The sequence below is a fragment of the Neovison vison genome, chromosome 2 (assembly GCF_020171115.1).
Source record: "Neovison vison isolate M4711 chromosome 2, ASM_NN_V1, whole genome shotgun sequence".
Lineage (NCBI taxonomy): Eukaryota > Metazoa > Chordata > Mammalia > Carnivora > Mustelidae > Neogale > Neogale vison.
The window spans coordinates 216,753,771-216,771,520 of NC_058092.1; positions in this window are offsets into that span (position 1 = coordinate 216,753,771).

Below are 17,750 nucleotides of genomic sequence, written 5' to 3' on the forward strand. Positions count from 1 at the left end.
TTTGAAATGACTATGTGTTGAGTAGTTGTCCATCCCCAATTTCATCAGTTGATATCCGGATGTGGGATATCCAGGCACAAAGCTTGACGCCCCTCTCAGTGCACCTGCAGATAAGGCAACTTCTCAGAGATGCGGATGGGGTGGTGGCTTCTCAACAGGCAGTGGAACTCTTCCACTTTTTTCTTTTTCCTCCTCTCCCACAAGCTTCCTGAATCTTTTATGAGTTAAAAATGAGCAGAGAAAATACTCCCTCTTGGAGCATATGTTCATGGGTAAGAGAAAGGTACTCCCTAAGCATGAAATTTAGATTACCTTCTGAGCAGAAAGCTAGGAAAAATTCAACATGCGGGAAATGAGATTAGCCATCTGTAGAAAACCTAGCCTAAACGATAGCAGTCAAACTTCCAGGTTCGGTGATTTGGGCATCATCAATCTCGGGAGAGTACGGTTGCTTAGCAGAGCTAAAGCTGTTGCCTTCCTCATCCTCATGTGAAGAAGGAAGATGTTAACAGAAGGGTATTTCCTGCATCAGGAAAAGAAAATAGGATCAAGGGGTAAGACTTGGAAAAGAATACCCAGCTCTCCTTTTTCCAGAGGGAGGGCCCCCCACCATCAGACTTGCACTCTCCGGTTCTGTCTCCTTGTTATCTCCACTCTGGTCTCCACGTACATTCACTTTCTGCACCTGACTTCATTCCCCTTTCCTCCTTGAAAATGTCCAAGTGTATCACCAGTTCACCTTACCTCAGTTACCAAAATTGTGGGGCACTTGCTAAACTTCAGACAAGAGTTTAAAAAGATTAACAAAGCAAAGTGACACACTTCCTTCTAGAAGTGTCTTAGTACACTTTGCCTTGTGAATCTCTTTCTTGATACTTCGAACTTAACAAATTTCTTTTGGGGCCATTTGTTTTCTTTGCTCCACCCCTACCATGGCTGGTTGCGTTTTAAGCTTTTTTCTCAATCTCCTGCTCTTATGACTCTTCCCTAGGCTCCTGTATCTACCCCAAGGCCTTTACTACCATGTAGTAGAGTAATAATTCCTAAACCTCATTACAGGGTCTAGAATCTAAGAAAGTTGAAGTCTTTCTCCTGGTCTGCATACCCAGTCCTCCGCTTCTCTGTCCAGTGATGGGCCAGTGAGTCTTTAACAACTGGTTCTCCTAGAAAAAGGAAAGAAGAGCTCTGATTTGAACTTTGCCAATTTCCATGGCATAAATACACGGACCGTGACATCAACCCACTCACAAAATAACTGAAAATTTAGCAGTTGGCTCTCCAGAGCTGGCATGAGCCAACTCCAGCACACACTGCCTCTGCTGGAAATGTCCTCTTGATTAACCCATAGACACTTCAAAGTCTACGCAATTAGTATGAACATCCCACAGCTTGCATGACTGTTTCCCCCTCAACTAGCAATTTAAATCGTCGGGACAAATGATGTAATCACCATGAAAGTGAGGGTCTTTCTCATATGTACCATCTTATTCCAAGCATCTAGAACCCTGCTGACACCTAGTGCACAATAAATATTGGTGGATGGATGAGATGCTATGCCCAACATTCCCATCTGTCTTCTGAGGTTCCTTAAAATAATGAATTAGAACTCATGTATCAATCAGATTCCCGCGCAGCTAGTAAATTGGTTTTTGATGAAGGGAAAAAAATGAGTTCTGAACCTAAGGACTGAGAACCCAAAACTATTAGGAATCCAGCAAGGACCAGTGAAGCCACATGCTATCTTACTATTCTATTGCCCTGCCAATGGGCCAAGGATAATGGCATGAACATGTTTGCTGAGTTTCTATAAACAAGGAAGCATCACTATATAAAAATCACCTAAAACAATCTGAGTCATCTATCAAGGGGCCTGATTGAGTGGAAGGTGCATGGGTTTGAGATATTTCTAAAACTGTTCAGATTACAGTTGGGGCAATTATTAGGCTGGTGGCTTGGGTGAATACCTTCACCTTCATTTTGCCAACTATAGAACACTTATGATGTTATCTAACTTGCATTGTAAGGAAGGTTAAATGACTTGTCCTACTCAGGATTCAGGAAAATGCTTTTCCTGGAGAATAAGGATAGTGAGGAGGCTGTCTTGAGGCTAATGGGAATGATGTCATCTGAACCATTCACTGATCTTGCTGCCCATGATAGAGAAGAGATGACATCCTTTCTTATTTCCCAAATGGGCACTGATTCTGCTAATGGAGAAAAGGTCAGAGCCTCTGCAGCTGGCTATTGTCTGTGCCTGTGCCGAAGCATGTTGCAGGAGGGATGGAGGTCAGTCTGCTCTGCTCTGCTGGGGGTGCTTCTACCAAGAGGAGCCAAATTCCCCCCTGCACTGGCAATTCCTAGATTTCTGCCTGGCAGAAATATGCCCTGCTATGCTTCCTGACAGCCCTGAGCTTGGAAACTAGCCCTGCAAGGCAGAAACACCAGATAGGCCTCCAAGTGGGCTCAAATTAAATCAAAAGATGTGATTAGAACAAAATTTTCTTTCATTCCCAAATGCGATAAAGTCATCTTGATGCTCTGGGGTGGCTAGAAAATTTCTCCTGGGTTTTCCTGTATCTTTAAACCAGAGGAGTCCCTGAAATTTGCCTCTAGTTAATCCTATTGGCCACCACTAACTCAAATGCAAAGCTTGATAACAATGGAGGCCCAGATATAAAGTCTTCTAGAATCCTAAGAACAGAGCTCTGTACCTGAGAAATCTCCCTAACTTTGCAGGGCCCAGTGCTGGCAAACTGATTGTCACCCAGTGGTTTGTGACAAGGTGGGTTAAGGGAGTTGACCACAGCAGTGTGGTTCTTCAGGAGGCTAATTTCCCTCAAATCACCAATAGAAACAGAGAAGGAAAATTCCTTCTTTCCCCACCTGCCTCTCATAAGTACCCTAACTTGGATCGTTCTGGGACAGAGTCCTAATTATCTGACTGTCCTTCTGCCTTTTATGATAATCATGACATCTGAGAATTCAAACCGTTGGACCACAGCCAGGTCTCCCTGGCTGGAAGATGTGCTTTGTGGGCCATATCTTTGTTCAAACAGCTTTATGGAGACATAATTGAAGTGCAATAATTTCAAATTTTAAAGTATACAATTTGATAAGTTTTGACATATGTATACACCCATGAAACCATCTTCATAATTAAGATAATCTATTTTTCTGTTAACCCTAAGAGTTTCCTCATGCCAGTTTGTCAACCGTCACTCCCTCCATCCCCATGCACACACAATCACTGACCTGCTTCTATGTCACTACGGATTCATTTGTCTTTTATAGAATTTTACATAATATAATCTTAAGTCATTTACTATGTTTTGTCTGGCTTTTTTCCTTAATGACATGCCTTTGAGAATAAACCATTTTGCTGTATATGTCAGTAGTCTATTCCTTTTATTTCCTTTTATTTTATTTTAATTGTTTTTATTAACATATATTGTATTATTTGCCCCGGGGGTACAGGTCTGTGAATCGTCAGGCTTAACACACTTCACAGCACTCATCATGTCATGTACCCTCCCCAATGTCCATAACCCAACCACCCTATTCCCAACCCCCTCTACCCCCCAATGAACCTCAGTTTGTTTTGGAGATGAAGAGTCTCTTATGGCTTGTCTCCCTCCCATTCCCACCTTGTTTCATTTTTTCCTTCCCTACCCCCAAACCCCCCACTCTGCCTCTCAGATTCTTCATATCAGGGAGATCTTATGATAATTGTCTTTCTGATTGACTAATTTCACTCAGCATAATACTCTCTAGTTCCACCCATGTCATTGCAAATGGGAAGATTTTATTTCCTTTGATGACTGCATAGTATTCCAATGTGTGTGTGTGTGTGTGTGTGTGTGTACCACATCTTCTTTTTTCCTTACATTTTATTTATTTATTCATTTATTTGACAGAGAGATATCACAAATAGGCAGAGAGGCAGGCAGAGAGAGTGGGGGAAGTAGGGTCCCTGCTGAGCAGTCAGCCTGATACAGGGCTCGATCCCAGGATCCTGAGATTATTACCTGATCCAAAGGCAGAGGTTTTAACCTACTGAGCCAACCAGGCACCCCTAAACCACATCTTCTCTATCCATTCATCTGTTGATGGACATATAGGTTCTTTCCATCTTTCCATATTATGGCTATTGATATTGTTGCTATAAATATTTGGGTGCATGAGCCCCTTTAGATCACTACATTTATATGTTTAAGGTAAATACCCAGTAGTGCAATTGCTGGGTTGTAGGGTAGTTCTATTTTCAACTTCTGAGGAACCTCCATGATGTTTTCCAGAGTGGCTGCACCAGCTTGCATTCCCACCAATAGTGTGGAAAGGTTCCCCTTTCTCCACATCCTCGCCAGCATCTGTCATTTCTTGATTTGTTAATTTTAGCCATTCCGAATGGTGTGAGGTGGTGTCTCATTGCAGTTTTGATTTGTATTTCCCTGATGCCAAGTGATGTGGAGCACTTTTTCATGTGTCTGTTGGCCATCTGGATGTCTTCTTTGCAGAAATGTGTGTTCATGTCCTCTGCCCATTTCTTGATTGGATTATTTGTTCTTTGGGTGTTGAATTTGTTAAGTTCTTTATAGATTTTGGATACTAGCCCTTTATCTGATATGTTGTTTGTGAATATCTTTCCCATTCTGTCAGTTGACTTTTGGTTTTGTTGACTGTTTCTTTTGCTGTGCAGAAGTTTTCGATCTTGATGAAGTCCCAATAGTTCATTTTTGCCCTTGCTTCCCTTGCCTTTGGCAATGTTTCTAAGAAGAAGTTGCTGCGGCTGACATCGAAGAGGTTGCTGCCTATGTTCTCAAGGATTTTGATGGAGTCCTGTCTCACATTGAGGTCTTTCATCCATTTGGAGTCTATTTTTGTGTGTGGTGTAAGGAAATGGTCCAGTTTCATTTTTCTGCATGTGGCTGTCCAGTTTTCCCACCACCATTTGCTGAAAAGACTGTCTTTTTACCATTGGACATTCTTTCCTGCTTTGTCAAAGATGAGTTGACCATAGAGTTGAGGGTCTATTTCTGGGCTCTCTACTCTATTCCATTGATCTATATGTCTTTTTTTTTTGTGCCAGCATCATACTGTCTTGGTGATGACAGCTTTGTAATAGAGCTTGAAGTCTGAGATTGTGATGCTGGCATCTTTGACTTTCTTTTTCAACATTACTCTGACTACTTGGGGCCTTTTCTGGATCCAAAATTTTAGGATTTTTTGTTCCATTTCTTTGAAAAAAAATGATGGTATTTTGATAGGAATTGCATTAAATGTGTAGATTGCCTTAGGTAGTATAGACATTCTCACAATATTTGTTCTCCAATCCATGAGGATGAAATGTTTTTTCCATTTCTTTGTGTCTTCCTCAATTTCTTTCATGAGTACTTTATAGTTTTCTGAGTACAGATTCTTTGCCTCTTTGGTTAGGTTTTTTCATAGGCATCTTGTGGTTTTGGGTGCAATTGTAAATGGAATCAACTCCTTAATTTCTCTTTCTTCTCTCATATTGTTGCTGTATAGAAATGCAACTGACTCCTGTGCATTGATTTTATGTCCTGATACTTTACTGGATTCCTGTAAAAGTTCTAGCAAGTTTGGAGTGAAGTCTTTTGAGTTTTCAACATAAAGTATCATATCATCTGCAAAGAGTGATAGTTTGACTTCTTCTTTGTCAAATTGGATGCTTTTAATTTCTTTTTGTTGTCTGATTGCTGAGTCTAGGACTTCTAGTACTTTGTTGAATAAAAGTAGTCATAGTGGGCATCCCTGCTGTGTTCCTGACCTTAGGGGAAAAGCTCTCAGTTTTTCTCCATTGAGAATGATATTCGCTGTGGGTTTTCATAGATGGCTTTGATGATAATGAGGTATGTACCCTCTATCCTTACACTTTGAAGAGTTTTGATCAGGAAAGGATTCTGTACTTTGTCAAATGCTTTTTCAACACCTATTGAGAGTATCATATGGTTCTTGTTCTTTCTTTTATTAACCTATTATATCACATTGATTGATTTGCAGATGTTGAACCAACCTTGCAGCCCTGGATTAAATCCCACTTGGTAAATAATCCTTTTAATGTGCTGTTGGATCCTACTGGCTAGTATTTTGGTGAGAATTTTCACATCTGTGTTCATCAAGGATATTGGTGTGTAATTCCCTTTTTTGGATGGGGTCTTTCTCTGGTTTTGGGATCAAGGTAATACTGACATCATAAAATGAGTTTGAAAGTTTTCCTTCCATTTCTATTTTTTGGAACACTTTCAGGAGAATAGGTATTAATTTTTCTTTAAATGTTTGGTAGAATTCCCCTGGGAAGCCGACCCTGGGCTCTTGTTTGTTGGGATATTTAAAAAAAAATTTTTTTAATTTATTTATTTGGCAGAGAGATAGCACAAGTAGCCAGAGAGGCAGGCAGAGAGAGAGGAGGAAGGAGGCTCCCTGCTGAGCAGAGAGCCCAATGTGGAGCTCAATCCCAGGACCTTGGGATCATGACTGAGCTGAAAGCAGAGGCTTTAACCCACTGAGACACCCAGGTGCCCTCGTTGGGAGATTTTTGATGATTGCTGCAATCTCTTTGCTGGTTATGGGTCTGTTCATGTTTTCTATTTTTTCCTGGTTCAGTTTTGGTAGTTTATCTATCTCTAGGAATGCATCCATTTCTTCCAGATTGTCAAATTTGCTGGTGTATATTTGCTCATAATATGTTCTTATAATTGTTTGTATTTCTTTGATGTTGGTTGTGATCTCTCCTCTTTCATTCATGATTTTATTAATTTGGGTCCTTTCTCTTTTCTTTTTGATAAGTCTGGCCAGGGGGTTATCAATCTTATTAATTCTTTCAAAGAACCAGCTCCTGGTTTCGTTCATTTGTTCTACTGTCCTTTTGGTTTCTTAATCATTGATTTCTGCTCTGATCTTTATGACTTCTCCTGCTGGGTTTAGGCTTTCTTTGCTGTTCTGTGTCCAGCTCCTTCAGGTGTAGGGTTAGTATGTGTACTTGAGACCTTTCTTGTTTCTTGAGAAAGGCTTGTATCACTATATACTTTCCTCTCAGGACCACCTTTGCTGTGTCCCACGGATTTTGAGCAGTTGTGTTTTCATTATCACTTGTTTCCATGAATTTTTTCAATTCTTCTTTAATTTCCTGGTTGACCCATTCAATCTTTAGTAGGATGCTCTTTAGCCTCCTTATATTTGAGTCCTTTCCAACTTTCCTCTTGTGGTTGAGGTGTAGCTTCAGAGCATTGTGGTCTGAAAATAGGCAGGGAATGATCCCAGTCTTTTGGTACTGGTTGAGACCTGATTTATGACCCAGGATGTGATCTGTTCTGGAGAATTTTCTATGGGTACTAGAGAATAATGTGTATCCTGTTGCTTTGGGATGGAATGTTCTGAATATATCTGTGATGTCCATCTGATCCAGTGTGTCATTTAAGGCCTTTATTTCCTTGTTGATCTTTTGCTTGGATCATCTGTCCATTTCATTGAGTGGGATGTTAAAGTCCCTTACTATTATTGTATTATTGTCAAAGTGTTTCTTTGATTATGTTATTAATTGGTTTATGTCGTTTGCTGCTCCCATGTTAGGGACATAGATATTTAAAATTGTTAGATCTTCTGGTTGTTTAGAGCCTTTGAGTATGATATAGTGTCCTTCCTCATCTTTTACAATAGTCTTTGGCTTAAAATCTAATTGATCTGAAATAAGGATTGCCACCCCAGCTTTCTTTTGCTGTCCATTAGCATGGTAAATTGTTTTCCACCTCTTACTTTAAATCTGGAGGTGTCTGGGCGCCTGGGTGGCTCAGTGGATTAAGCCGCTGCCTTCGGCTCAGGTCATGATCTCAGGGTCCTGGGATCGAGTCCCGCATCGGGCTCTCTGCTGGGCAGGGAGCCTGCTTCTCCCTCTCTCTCTCTGCCTGCCTCTCTGCCTACTTGTGATCTCTGCCTGTCAAATAAATAAATAAAATCTTTAAAAAAAAAAAATCTGGAGGTGTCTTTGGGTATAAACTGAGTTTCTTATATATTGATGGTTTTTTTTTTTTATGCAATCTGATACCCTGTTGTTTTTGATGGGGACATTTATCCCATTTACATTCAGGGTAACTACTGAAAGATATGAATTTTGTGCCATTGTATTGCCTATAAGGTGACTATTATTGCATATTGTCTCTGTTCTTTTATGACTTTTAGGCTCTCTCTTTGCTTAGAGGATCCCTTTCAATATTTCCTGTAGGGCTGGTTTGGTGTTTGCAAATTCTTTTAATTTTTGCTTATCCTGGAAGTTTTTTTTTTTTTTTTATGTCTCCTTCTATTTTCAGTGATAGCGTAGCTGGATATAGTACTCTTGGCTGCATGTTTTTCTCATTTAGTGCTCTGAATATATCATGCCAGTTCTTTCTGTCCTGCCAGGTCTCTGTGGATAAGTCTGCTGCCAATCTAATATTTTTACAATTGTATGTTACAGACATCTTGTCCCAAGCTGCTTTCAGAATTTTCTCTTTGTCACTGAGACTTGTAAGTTTTATTATTAGATGACAGGGTGTGCACCTATTTTTATTAATTTTGAAGGGGGCTCTCTGTGCCTTCTGGATTTTGATGCTTGTTCCGTTTGCCATATTAGGGAAATTCTCTACTGTAATTCACTCCAATATACCTTCTGCCCCTCTCTCTCTTTCTTCTTCTTCTAGAATCCCAGTTATTCTAATTGTGGTTCATCTTATGGTATCACTTGTCTCTCAAATTCTCCCCTTTTGGTCCAGTATTTGTTTGTCTCTCTTTTGCTCAGCTTCTTTATTCTTTTTTTTTTTTTTTTTGACTTTGGCCCAGGTGATTTTTTTTTCCCAATTTATTTATTTTCAGAAAAACAGTATTCATTATTTTTTCACCACACCCAGTGCTTCATGCAAGCCGTGCCCTCTATAATACCCACCACCTGGTACCCCAACCTCCCACCCCCTCAGACTGTTTTTCAGAGTCCATAGTCTCTCATGGTTCACCTCCCCTTCCAATTTACCCAAATTCCCTACTCCTCTCTAACGCCCCTTGTCCTCCATGCTATTTGTTATGCTCCACAAATAAGTGAAACCATATGATAATTGACTCTCTCTGCTTGACTTATTTCACTCAGCATAATCTCTTCCACTCCCGTCCATGTTGCTACAAAAGTTGGGTATTCATCCTTTCTGATGGAGGCATAATACTCCATAGTGTATATGGACCACATCTTCCTTATCCATTCATCCGTTGAAGGGCATCTTGGTTCTTTCCATAGTTTGGCGACTGTGGCCATTGCTGCTATAAACATTGGGGTACAGATGGCCCTTCTTTTCACGACATCTGTATCTTTGGGGTAAATACCCAGGAGTGCAATTGCAGGGTTGTAGGGAAGCTCTATTTTTAATTTCTTGAGGAATCTCCACACTGTTCTCCAAAGAGGCTGCACCAATCAGCTTCTTTATTCTCCATCATTTGGTCTTCTATGTCACTAATTCTCTCTTCTGCCTCATTTATCCTAGCAGTAAGAACCTCCATTTTTTATTATACCTCATTAATAGCTTTTTATTTCAACTTGGTTAGATTTTAGTTTTTTTTATTTCTCTGGAAAGGGTTTCTCTAATATCTTCCATGCCTTTTTCGAGCTCAGCTAGCATGTTGAGAATTGTCATTCTGCACTCTAGTTCTGACATATTACCAGTGTCTGTACTGATTTGCTCCCTAGCCATTCATACCGTCTCTGTGGGTTTTTTGTTGTTGTTGTTGTTGTTGTTTTGTGGTGAGTTTTTCTCCCTTATCATTTTATCCAGATAAGAATATATGAACTAGAGAATAAAATATCAAAAAAGGTGGCAAAGACCCCAGAAAAATGCACACTAACCAAATCAGAAGAGACTCAAAGCTGGGGGTAGATGAAAGGGGGGGGTAAGAAAAAAAGAAAAACTTATATATATTAGACAGGTGAATAGAAAAGAGCCACCCACTTGATTTTGGGTGCATTTTGGTCTCTTAGAAGAAACTACCTCCCAAAAATTTAAAGAAAGATATATATATACACATATACACATATGTGTGTGTGTGTGTGTGTGTGTGTGTAAACATGATGAAGGGATGGAATATGACTGTAAAGATGAAAATTTTAAACAATTAAAAAAAGGTATTGATAAGTTTATTGGAAAAAGAGGAAAAAAAAGAGGGGAGAATGTGCTCAGGCTATAAATTAGAACAAAACCATGTGCTAGATTTAGAGTATATTTTGATTGATTAGAAGAAATTGTATCCCAAATTTTTTAGGAAAAAAAAAAAACTTACACGTGTACAAAAAATAAGTTTAAATAAAATGAAGGGCTAATATATGAGTGTAACAATGAAGGTTAGTGGGTTAAAGCCTCTGCCTTCGGCTCAGGTCGTGATCCCGGGGTCCTGGGATCGAGCCCCGCATCGGGCTCTCTGCTCGGCGGGGAGCCTGCTTCCTCCTCTCCTTCTGCCTGCCTCCCGGCCTACTTGTGATGTCTGTCAAATAAATAAATAAAATCTATAAAAAAAAAAAGATTTTTTAAAGAAAGGTGTTGTTAAGATAATTTAGTTAAAAAACGTTAAAAGAGGAAAGAGGAACAGTTGAAAAAATAGAATAAGAAAAAAATAAAATTAAAAAAAGTTAACTTGGGGGAAAATCCATGAATTCTATGCATTACTTTCCCCTAGTTCTGGAGTTCCACTGTTCTCCTTGATTGGTGAGCTTGGTCTTGGCTGGATGTTCTTGCTGATCTTCTGGGGGAGGTGCCTGTTCCAGTGAGTCTCAAATGTCTTTGCCTGAGGCAGAATTGCACCACTCTTGACATATAGGGGCCACCCTAAATAATCTGCTCCAGTTTGCTCTCAGGAACTTTTGTTCCCTGAACCCTTTCTGTGGAGCTCTGGAGGGCTGGAATAAAAATGATGGCCTTCCAGTCTTCCCCATGGAAGAGCCGAGAGCTCAGGGCCCCACTTCTCAGTGTGCCCTCACACTGAAGACAAGCATTCAGTCCCCCACTCCTCCAATCTCCTTGGTCTCCATCCACTCTCTGTGCTCACCTGGCCTGTGACCAAGCATTTCTGTCTCTGGCACACAGTCCGTTTGGAATCTCCAAACCCAGCAGGTTCTGGCTGCACTCTCTTCCTGGAGGAGGTAAATGAGTCTCCCTGGATCTGCCACTTGTGGGGTCCCTGCTCGAAGAGCAGTGGTCTGACTGTGCCTTGGATCATGGTTTAAAGTAACCCTGAATTGAGAGCTCACTCCTCATCTCGGTCTCTGTAGCTGGCTTTCTTACCCCAATACCTGGGAGCTCTGCTCCACTCAGATACCCCCAATCCTTCTGTGACCCTGTGGATCCTGAGACCACAATGTCCCTGCAAGGGCTTCACCCCTGCTTAGCCTCTGGAGCGATGTCTGTCAGTGGAGCAGACTTTCAAAAGTTCCAATTTTGTGCTCTGTTGCTCCACCACTTGCAGGGAGCCGGCCCCTCCCCCTGCAGTCTATCTTCCCATCACTTCGGGTTCACGTCTCCTCATGTCCTACCTTTCAGAAAGTGTTCGATTTTCTGTTTCTAGAATTGCTGCTCTTCTTCTTTTCAATCTCCTGTTGAGTTTTTAGGTGTTTGGAATGGTTTGATAACTATCTAACTGTGACCTGATGTCATCATTCAGCTATTCCTCCATCTTGCCTCTCTCCCTCACAACATTTTTATTTTATTTTAAAGAATTTATTCATTTATTTGAAAGAGAGAGTGTGAATGGGGGAAGGGGATGGGGGGAAAGCAGACTCCCTGATGAGTGGGGAACATATTGGGAGATCAATCCCAGGATCCTGAGATCATGACCTGAGGTGAAGTCCAATGCTTAACTGACTGAGACACCCAGGTGCCCAGTAGTCCACTCATTTTAATTACTTAGCAGTATTTCACTGTATAGATATACCATAATTTCAAAATTGAAATCCATTCAACTCTCAATGGGTATTCATCCCCCCCACCAACGTGTTGGCTATCACAAATAAATCTGCCAAGAATATTTGCATACAAGTCTTTGGATAGATAGATTCTTTTAATTGTCTGAGGTAAATATCTAAAAATGGAATAGCAGAATCACATGGTAGCTGTCTATTCACATTTTTAAGAAACCGCCAAACCATTTTCCAAGATGTACTTCTTTGCTTTCCCACCAATAATGTGTAAGTATTCCACTTGTGCCATGATCTCCAATTCCTGGTATGGCTAATCTTTTAAAATCATAGCCATTCTAATTGATGTTCAAAAATAGCTGAATATATGTGTAACTTGAATCGTAATGACTCGTGGATGTTGAATATGTTTTTATAGTTTTATTGGGCATTTTCATATCTTCCTTTGTGAACCATCTGTTCCAATCTTTTGTCTACATTTAAAATTGGGGTTTTTTAAAATGTAATTGTAGGAGTTCTTTATATATTCTTGAAACACACCCTTTGCTTAATATGTGTGATGCAAATATTTTCTCCCAGTCTGTGGCTTGCCTTTTCATTTTCTGAATGGTGTCTCTTAGTTTTCTATTGCTGTGTAAGCAATTACCATATACAGAGTGGCTGAGAGTCACACCTATTTATTATTTCACTGCTCTGTAGGGCCAAAGTCTGGTGCTATGTGGCTGGATTCTCTGCACGGAGTCTCACGTGGCCAAAACTAAGGTGGGGCTGTGTTCCTTTCCAGAGGCTCAGGGGAGGAACATACTTCCAAGTACTTTAAGATTGTTGTCAGAATTCAGTTCCTTGTAGTTGTAGGATGAAGTCCCTGTTTCTGGACATGTGGCTCCCTCTGACAAGGAACATTAAATTATTCTCCTGCTTCAAATCTCTTCAACTTTCCCTACTGCCTTTCTCTTCAGCTTTTAAGGGCTCATGTGATTACATGGAGGTCTTCCCAGAAATCCAGGACAATCTACTTATTTTAAGGTTAGCTGATAATCTAATAATCATCTAATTTAGTGGGGCGCCTGGTTGGCTCAGTGGGTTAAAGCCACTGCCTGCAGCTCAGGTCATGATCCCAGGGCCCTGGGATCAAGCCCCACGTCGGGCTCCCTGCTCAGCAGGGAGCCTGCTTCCTCCTCCCTCTCTGCCTGCCTCTCTGCTTACCTGTGATCTCTGCCTGTCAACTAAATAAATAAAATCTTAAAAAGAAAAAAAATAATCTAATTTAGCAACTACAAAGTCCCTTTTCCTATAAAGTAACATATTCACAATCATCTTGGGGATTCAGATATGGGATCTTTTTTGGTGTGTGTGGGGGGTGTGTGTGTGTCATAATTCTGTCTACCATAATGTCTTTCAAAGAGCAAAGAATGTTAATTTTGATGAAATTCAATCTATCAACATATTTTTTGTCTGTTCTTTTGTGTTCTTTGAAATCTTTGCCTACTTCAGGTTGCAAAGATTTTTCTCCTATGTTTCCTTCTAAAAGCTTTATTGATTTAGATTTTATGTCTATGACTCATTTCAAGTTAATTTTTGCATATGGTATGAGATGACAGTAAATTCTACTCCCCCCTTGTTATATCATGGATGTACTGTTGATCCAGCACTATTTTATGAAAATCCTTCCTTTTCCCCATTGAATTGAATTGGATTGTTTGCCTATTTGTTGAGGTGTGATCATTCTTTATGTATATTGGATACAAATGTACTTTTAAGTATTTTTCTCCCAGTCTACAGCTTATCTTTTAATTCTTTTCACAGTGTCTTTCCAAGAGCTTCAATTTTAATTTTGATTAAGTATAATATATACATTTTTTCTCTTATTGTTTATGGGTTTTGTGTCTTATCCAAGAAATATTTGTCTAATGCAGGGTGACAAAGTTTTTCTCCTGTGTTATTGTGGAAAGTCTTATGGATTTAGGTTTTATATTAGGCCTACAATTTATTTTGAGTCAAATTTTATATTAGTATGAGCTATAGACTCAGTTTTTCTTTTTTAAAATATGGCTATCAAATTATTCCAGCATCATTTGTTGAAAAACTTCCCATTTTTTAAAAGATTTTTTATTTATTTGACACACAGAGAGAGATCATAAGTAGGCAGCGAAGCAGGCAGAGAGAGAGAGGGAAGCAGGCTCCTGGTTGAGCAGAGAGCCTGATGCGGGACTCAATCCCAGGACCCCGAGATTATGACCTGAGCCGAAGGCAGAGGCTTTAACCTGCTGAGCCACCCAGGCGCCCAGAAAAACTTACCATTTTTTGATTGAAATTTCTTAGCCCTTTTGTCAAAAATCCATACGTGGGGTTCTGTTTCTGGACTCTTGTGTTCTTTTAATCTTTGTCTTGATTACTATATCTTTATAACAGCCTTGAAAATAGATAATCTGAGACTTCCAACTTTATTCTTCATGATAAAAACTGGTTTTTGTTCCTTTATTTTTCCACATAAACTTGATTTTAATTTTTTAAACAGGGTTTATAATTTCTTTTTTTATTAATATGCTCAGGTAGTCATTATATAGTACATCATTAGTTTTTGTCATTATATGTTAACAAATAAAGCATTGAACACTACACCCACATAAATTTTGGCATGTTTACATAATTGGAGTTACATTGAATCTATTCATGAATTATGGAAGAATTGACACCTTACCACTATTAACCTTCCCATCCATTAATGCAGTAGATCTCTATGTTATTGAAGTGTTCTCTTATTTGTCTCATCAGTGTTGTTTAGTTTCCAGAACAAAAATATTGTATGTGTTTGGCATATTGAAATATGTAAGTATTTCATGGGTTGTTTTTTTTTTGCATGCTTTTCTAAATAGTACTGATTTCAATATTAATTCCCAATTGTTCCTTGCCAGTATAAATCTAACTTTTGTGCAGATTAGAGCTTCTGTGAATAGAGCTCCCCTGTTATATGATACCCCACATTCCAAATTCCAGCTATCTCAGCTCCCCAAATTCTGATCACTGTTCCCTCAACTCAGAGGACTGCCACGGCCTGCATGGATACCAGCTGTCTGTACCATGGTCAGGAGATTTTTCCCAAGTAGAAGGCTGCACCACTGTCAGCCTTGCCTGTTTCCTCTCTTGTCTCATGGGTTACGGTCTTGTGCTTTTGTGGTCCACCAATGAAGAATATTACCGCATTTATTTATTTATTTATTTTATTTATTTATTTTTTAAAGATTTCATTCATTTATTTGACAGAGAGAGATCACAAGTAGGCAGAGAGGCAGGCAGAGAGAGAGAGGAGGAAGCAGGCTCCCTGTTGAGCAGAGAGCCCGATGCGGGACTCGATCCTAGAACCCTGAGATCATGACCTGAGCCGAAGGCAGCGGCTTAACCCACTGAGCCACCCAGGCGCCCCTTACCGCATTTATTTTGTCCCATCTTATAAGTATGGGAAACTAGCTTATACTAATTACAGCATCATGACTGCAAGTAGATGGTCCTCCCATAGTTTATTCAACTAGGTATCTGTTGAATCAATAAACCCTTGTTTCCTATCCTATTTTTATCTAAAATGCTGCAGTGAAGGTATTAGAAGTATGTCATGTTGCACATAGGTGAGGTTGTCTGTAAGGTGAATATATCAGAGTGTCACTGCTGGGAACAAGCACCTACAATTTTTTTCTCCAGATCCTGACAAATTGCTGAACCCATTTATACTTCTACAGTCATCATTTGAGGACCCCCATTTCATAACTCTACACAGCAGTTTGTGGGTCTCTGCTCAATGGCATGAATAGACAGTTCATGGAAAAGGAAATGCAAATGCTTTCTAGCATTTGCAAAGATCTATCTCATAATTCTTCATTCACATACTCTAAAGATACGATTTCTCACTTCCGTCAGATCCGTAAAATCATATGAAGCTTTCTTATTAAAGTGAGAGTCTGTATGTGGATGTAAAAAAAAAAAAAAGGTTAAAAAAAAAACCCCAAAACAAAAACCTAAAGTCTGGGCAGATTGTGGAATGGCAGTCCCATTTCCCCCTGCCACTTGCTGCTAATAGTTATTTGAGAAGAACACTAGCCACAGACAAAAGGTCCCTAAAGTCTCTATAGGTTGCTGTCAAACTTTGGCTACCCATTCGGTACCATACCATCGTCCCTTACTGCATTCCAGGAACTGACTTATGTCACCAGCATTGCCAAGCACAAATGATGAATTGCCTAAGCTGCTTCCACCAACACAAAATGTGCAGAGCAAAAACAGAACCAAGTCCCAGGCCAAATTCTCAGCACACTTTTTAATTACCCCATTAAATCTTGTGCAGGGCTGTGGTGAACTCACTCTGTTCCTGGCAGCCAGCTGCTAGGAGGAGGAAAACCTGTTGGGGATTTAGAAATCGAGTCTCATTTTGGATAAGGGAGTTTGGATTCTTTCCACCTACTGGTTTTCAAGTTCCCCTTTTGCCATTAGACATGTTAAACTCGGAAGAACACAGTTAAGTTTAAACTTGTGATTTGCAATGTAGACAGTCCTTAAATTATATCCTAAATATAGATGTGCATGGCCAATCTCTATTTAGATTAGAGAGTCCAAAAATATTTTTAGAAAGCATATAGCTTTTCTTTCTTGTGCTCTTAATAAAAGATTTCTTGTCTCATCAAAACTCAAGAATCAAGACTAGAAAATCTAGATTAGGGAGCTTGGCAAGTAAGCAAACAGCCTCTAGAATCATCATGCTTGCTGGAATTTGAATTCCAGACCCATCTCCAATAGATGGATAGGCCAAGGTTAATATTTAACCTAGTATTTATGCCTCCCTCTGCATTTTCTTGTATATAAATTAACCATAATAATATATATCTTATATAATTGTGCTTAAATCATTTGATTCATGTTGAATATTAATAATACCTTGTTTATTTGAGACTATTATCATTTGTGTGATTATTATTTGTACTTTGATAACTTTGAGTAGAGACACTTTGGAGAATTGCTGTGAAAATACAGGGAGAATGGCTGCTTGCAGATTAATGAGTAAATTAACCAAGCATTTTGAATGGCAGCTTTATCTTCAGCACTTTGCTAGCCTGTGATCCTGAGTTTCATGGAGTCAGTTGGCCCATTTAAAATTCAGTGGATAATGTATGTGAAGGTCTAATGAAAGGAGGAAAGTATCTGAAAAATGTCAGTTATTATTTTTATTATTAATAGTTAACATTTCAAGAAATGTACCTTTAAAACCATGAACAAATAAGCCAAGATTAGGAATATAATAGAGTTAGACTGCTATAATTTTACTTTACTTGGACTTTTGTAATAGACTCATAATTACTTTTGGAAGGAATTAAAAGGGCAAGGCTTAATTTATATCACTGACATGGTCTTACTCCAATCCATCCTGCTGCCCAGGCTGGCAGATTAATCCTCTAAGAGTTCATTTCTGATCTTGTCAACCCACATTAAACACCTTTAAAAAACTTAGCAATGACCGTATGACTAAGTTCAAACTTCTTAGCACATTTTTCATGTGGTTTGTCCTGCTGTGTTCTTACCTACTATGCTTACCCACCCCTTTCTCATGTTAAACCAAACTACTCACTCTTGTCCTGATAAGGCTCAGGTTAAGTGCCATAAATCTTATTTCAGATAAAGTTATTTTGCTTCCATCCCAAGTCTTATAGCACCTTGCCTATGCATTTTTTTATGCTACATGTGACATTTGAAATATAAATGTCACCTTACATTTTCCTGAATAACTATGTCTACACACATTAGACAGATACATGGAAATGCATGTATA